The 5,345-nt window shown below is 42.8% G+C and overlaps 1 protein-coding gene across 4 annotated transcripts in view; it reads left to right on the top strand.

Annotated features, from left to right (window-relative positions):
- FRMD5 (FERM domain containing 5) overlaps positions 1-5,345 on the top strand; it is a 310,741-nt gene that overhangs the window by 165,680 nt on the left and 139,716 nt on the right. The gene's annotated exons all lie outside the window — the stretch shown is intronic.

The raw sequence follows: 5,345 nt of genomic DNA, 5'->3' as shown, positions 1-5,345 counted from the left end.
GTTTCAGTGCTGCAGCCTGGCCAAATTCCAGAACCCTGTGTGACCAGGCAAAGTCCCGGAATCTTTCTGACCACTTGGGTTAGATAGACTGTGTCTGTGGTCTATTGTCTCTCCCCTGTGTGATATAAGTGCTGCATGGGGAAATGTATATTCTAGATCAAATAGGTAAGAATGAATCCTAATGATCATTTATTAAACACTAGTTTTCAGACACTGTATAAGATCCAAACATGAATGATCTTTATTAATTTCCAGAATTCTTTAAGGAACAACAATTTTCCCCCCATTTTATAGAGGAAGCTCAGCCTAGAGAATTTAAATGGTTTTCCCAAAGTCACCCAGTTAGTTTCACAGCCAGAATGTGAACTCAAGAACTATAACTGTAGTGCCTTATGATTTTAATCATTACATTCTAATTACATCTAGTGACTTTTCTCTTTCCACTTTTGAAATTCAGAACTAAAACTATCTTTCAATATAATTATTTACTTATGTAGTTTTCTGAGAGAAAATTCTTATTTTTTTAAATTTAGGTTTTTGGTAGTTAACATACTGTGCAGTACTGGTTTCTGAAGTAGAATTTAGTGATTCATCACTTACAGCACCCAGTACTCATCATAACAAGTGCCCTTCTTATGCCCACCACCCATCGAGCCCATCCCCTGCCCACCTCCCTCCATCAGTCTTCAGATTGTTCTCTATCTTTGAGAGTCTCTTACGGTTTGTTTCCCTCTCTGAGAGAAAATTCTTACAAAGCAAATGGAAATAATGAGATAAATGAAAGATTCGATTGAATATACAAATGCAAATTTTAATAACTATATATGAAAATATATAGACTAGAGCTCACTGGTTCCATGTCAAGAAAAGGCTGGTATAAAAACTGTCATTTGTGATATATATTTATTTATTTATCTGTTCAAAGAGAATTTGTTTTTTATCATCACTTCAAAAAGCATCAGTGATCGATTTTTCTGGCCTGCTTGAATATTTAAAAAGCATCCAAGGGGCCTGGTCAGTAATCAGTAATATGATCAGTAATATGATCTCTAAAGCTGGGATAGAGTAATCATTTGAGAAAAACAAAAGCTGTTTGTCCCTAGTTTCTCAAATACCTGTAACATTCTGGTAATGTTAAAGTTAAGTTGTAAGGTGATTGGAGAATACCATAGAAATAGCAAATACTGGAGTACACAAAATAGAACAAAAAATATTATTAATTTTGTTTTTACATTTTCACAGAGAAACAATGAAATAGCTATAATCCCCACAGCTCCCCGACCTCACCACCCCCCCTTGGAAGAGGGACCCTGGTCAGAACTTGATATTCTTGCTTATTTCAAGTAGTTCAAAGACAACCGTCATTTACACCGCCGACTGTAATAGCGTGTGTCAGCCAGACAGGTAGCTGAGTGTGTAGTACTTGTTCACACAGGCAGGCGCCAGCCCAGAGCACTCCTCACAAGGGTTGTCAAGCCTGTGGGTGTGTCTGATCATTCTGCCAAGACTTCTGATTAGGACACTCCATCAAACTAACAAATCTCCCCCATGCTTCAGGACTTCTTCTTTTATTTGTTTTACTGGCCCCTTTTGGAAAACTTGCGGAAAGAATGCTTTGGCAATGGCTTACCTTTTTTTCCCCTCTTTTTTAAAAGATATTGCTTATTTATTTGACAGACAGAGATCACAAGTAGGCAAAGAGGCAGGGGGTGGGTTGCGCGGGTAGGAAGCAGGCTCCCCGATGTGCAGAGAGCCCGATGATGCGGGCTTGATCCCAGGACTCTGAGACCACGACCTGAGCCGAAGGCAGAGGCTTAACCCTCTGAGCCAACCAGGTGCCCCAACAGTTTGCCCTTATAACAGAGAATAGATTCCTTCTCCTCATTTACCTCCAGGCCATTCCTCTCTCTTTCACCTCAGACTTCACATTCTTTGGTTCAGTGTGCCCTGTCTCCTGCTTTCCCCAACCTCCCTTCATGTACCCTCAAGTGTGAGTGCGGCAGAGGACTGTAGAATCTCCCTTGGACGCTCCACACAGCGACACCGTGCCAGCCGCTCCTCCCCTCCTCCTCCTCTTCCTCCTCCTCCCCCTTCACCTTCTCTTTTTGGGAAATAGAGTGGGCTCTGTGGTGTTGCTGAGCCTCGCTTAACAAGCAGAGTTTCCTGTGATGATAGCATTTAACTCGAAAGATTTAGAAAGTGAAAAACTGCTAGCTTTTTCCCAGTAAAATTTCTGTTTCCACAAAGCTTGAGAATGAAGTTTACGCGGAGCTAGAAATTTCACTAAACCAGTCTGTGTTTGCTTCATTTGCCCAGGGTTTTGGAGTCATTAACTAACAGGTTAAACATTTTCACAAAGTAGTGCTCAGTTATATTATTTATGGTATCAGTAACACTAGGTATTTTCAATTGTACTTTATATGGCTGCTCAAGGAGAAATAAATATAAATATGAACAAATAGTAGAGAGCTGAAGGGGGTGATTCTGTTGTTCTTCACATACTCTCTTGGATGTAGGATTTCACTGGGCAGATCTTATTAGAGCACCAATTTCCTCTGCCCCCTCCCCCAGCATCCCAGTTCAACAAAAATGAATTTCTTTAAAAATCTGTGTTATTGTGATCACATAGGTTCATTCTCATTTAGTCTGTCTAAAATTATGCCAGGAGGGCCCCTGGGTGACTCAGTCAGTTAAGCGTCTGCCTTTGGCTCAGGTCATGATCCCAGGGTCCTGAGATGGGAGTGGTACTGCATCAGGCTCCCTGCTCAGCAGGAAGCCTGCTTCTCCCTCCGTCTCTTCTGCGCCCCCCTACCCCTCCTCTCTTTCTTTCTCTCAAATAAAATCTTTAAAAAAAAAAAAAAGAAGAAAAGAAAAAAGAAAATTATGCCAGGAATTCTGTTAAGGAAGTGCACACTTAGAATGAACATCAGCTATCAACCTGTTTGTTTGTTTTCCAAGTTTAAGCCTTCTTGAGAGATCAGGCTACCAAGGTAGAGTACTCATGACTCATTCATCCAATTATTCATTCATTACAGGAAACATTGGAGGCTGGAGCACAAAAATACATAAGATACAGTCCATGCTTTTGAAAAATTTATAATCCCCAGGAGCCTTTTCATTCATTAGTTCATTCAGCATTTACTCATCCTGTGCTTCAGGTGTTCTCTCTTGCAGAATGCTCCGGCTGTGTACCAGAGCTACCTGGGGGGCTTTTCAAAGTTAGTATTGTCCAGCACCGCCCCCCCCATACCTCCTGAACAGAAGAGTGAGCACCTGTCCTATTTAAAGCTCCACTGATGCTTCTGATACACAGGAAGGATGTTGAGGAGCACAGCTGATTGTGGAAGGTACAGTGTTTGCATCAGCACATGGCTCCACCTCAGTTCTGCATAACCTTGTATTTTATGTACCATGTTTTCCCTGTTATTTCCAGGAATGTTCTGTTTAATGAATCCCAGCCACTGTACTGCCTACATATTCAGCGGCCCCAACACTGGAGTTCTCTTAGGGCAGATAAGACCAAGTTGCCACTAAATGTCAAAGTTAGTTTATTGGTTCAGACACCACCCATTCTGGTTCCATAACAGTTGCTGCTTTTGTGCTGTGACTGAAATCCTGTACCTCTAGTCATATATTTTTCTTGGGGCAAAAGGGTGCAGCTGTGTTGTCCAAAGGGAACATGGAACAAAACGTAAGTTAAATATAGTGACAGGAGCCATTTCATAATAGTTACAAGCTTGTTTTAGTTGTGAAGTGGGGACTCGGTTGGCTTGCTGCCAAAAAGAAGCGTTATCTTCTTCTTTTTTTTTTTTTTTTAAGATATTATGTATTTCAGTCTCAAGTAGGTGGAGAGGCAGGCAGAGAGAGAGAGAGAGAGAGAGAGAGAGAGGAGGAAGCAGGCTCCCCACTGAGCAGAGAGCCCGATGCGGGACTCGATCCCAAGACCCCGAGATCATGACCTGAGCCGAAGGCAGAGGCTCAACCCACCAAGCCATCCAGGTGCCCCAAGAAGCATTATCGTCTTAATTCAGTCAGCCTGGTAGCTCTCTGATGGCCTTACCAGTGTATCCATTCCACCTCTCTTATGGCCTCTCATTTACCCCTTCATTCAGTGAATATTTATTAAATACCTGCTTATATCAGGCACTGTGTCAGAACTGCAGATATCATGGTGAGCAGAAGAGACGTGGTTCAGTCTATTACTTTGAGCCTTCAGAGAAAATGTAGCTTCTTTATTTTTCCAATATCTTAACAGCCTACCTCCTGAGCTCCTACCCACTGATGAGCAAGGCAGACAAATTACCTGATTATCCAGCCTGGGTTGAAACTTAAAATGATGCAATAATTCAAACACTCCCTTGCAATAGTGTCATAAATGATGGACCTGCCTGTCTCTGGGTCTCGGGTACAGTGTCCCTCACCCCCCTGAGGGCTGCTTGCTCTCCAGGCATTTATGGCTGAAATCAGCGTTCCAGGCTGCTTGACCAGAACCCAGTAGTGCTCAGCTGTCTGGGCTTCATCTTGGCTTCCGTGGGTCGTATACCTTATGGGAACAATGGGAACTCAGGAAACCTAAACCTCAGGTTCTTCTTTCTCAGTCCTTCGGCAGCACTGAGTCACTCTGTCTGTGTCCCATGTTTTGGTAGAGGCCACCTGAGAGTTGATCTTGTCCTAGAATCCCAAACAAATATGAAGAGAGAGCAGGTATTCTGCTGTTGGTTTTTTCCTCACTTACTTAACACACTGGTTCCAGGAAATCAGAATGGCATTGACGCCCTTCTCATTTCCCAGAGTCTGGAAGGACTGGGCTTTCTCCTTTCACAGGCCTTGTGTGGCTGAATGGTTGGGTGGAATGTCTTTTCCACATTCTCTTTTGTGTAGACTTGCTGGTTGATATAGCAAAGGTAGAAATAAAGGATTTTAGAAAAGCCTCTCTTAAGACAATTTGGCTTGCATGGCTACCATCAGCCTGCAGGTTGCGGATCATCCTGCTGTGTGCAATTGCTCATTCTCCCTTTCTGATGTCATATGACTTGCAAAACTTCCTGTGAGGAGAGTACACAGTCTTGCCCTATTGATATGGGGCTTCGACATGATGGACTTTGGTCAAAGGCACGTGGATGGATATATGTGATATAGGCCACATCTGAACAGAAGCTTTGAGAGTCAGTGTAGCCTTCTACCAGCCCTCTTATTCTATTCCTTCTGCCCCTAGAGTGGCAGCCTGGGTCACAGGATGAGAAGACACATTGAACAGCAGTAAAGCTGACACTGACCAGCAGCCAAATATAGTAATATAAGTAAGAAATAAAACTTTGTGGCTGTAAATCACTGGGATTTGAGGT

This window comes from Mustela erminea, chromosome 5 (assembly GCF_009829155.1).
Source record: "Mustela erminea isolate mMusErm1 chromosome 5, mMusErm1.Pri, whole genome shotgun sequence".
Lineage (NCBI taxonomy): Eukaryota > Metazoa > Chordata > Mammalia > Carnivora > Mustelidae > Mustela > Mustela erminea.
The sequence above is the reverse complement of the archived record's forward strand: the minus strand, read 5'-3'. Positions and strand labels throughout refer to the sequence as shown.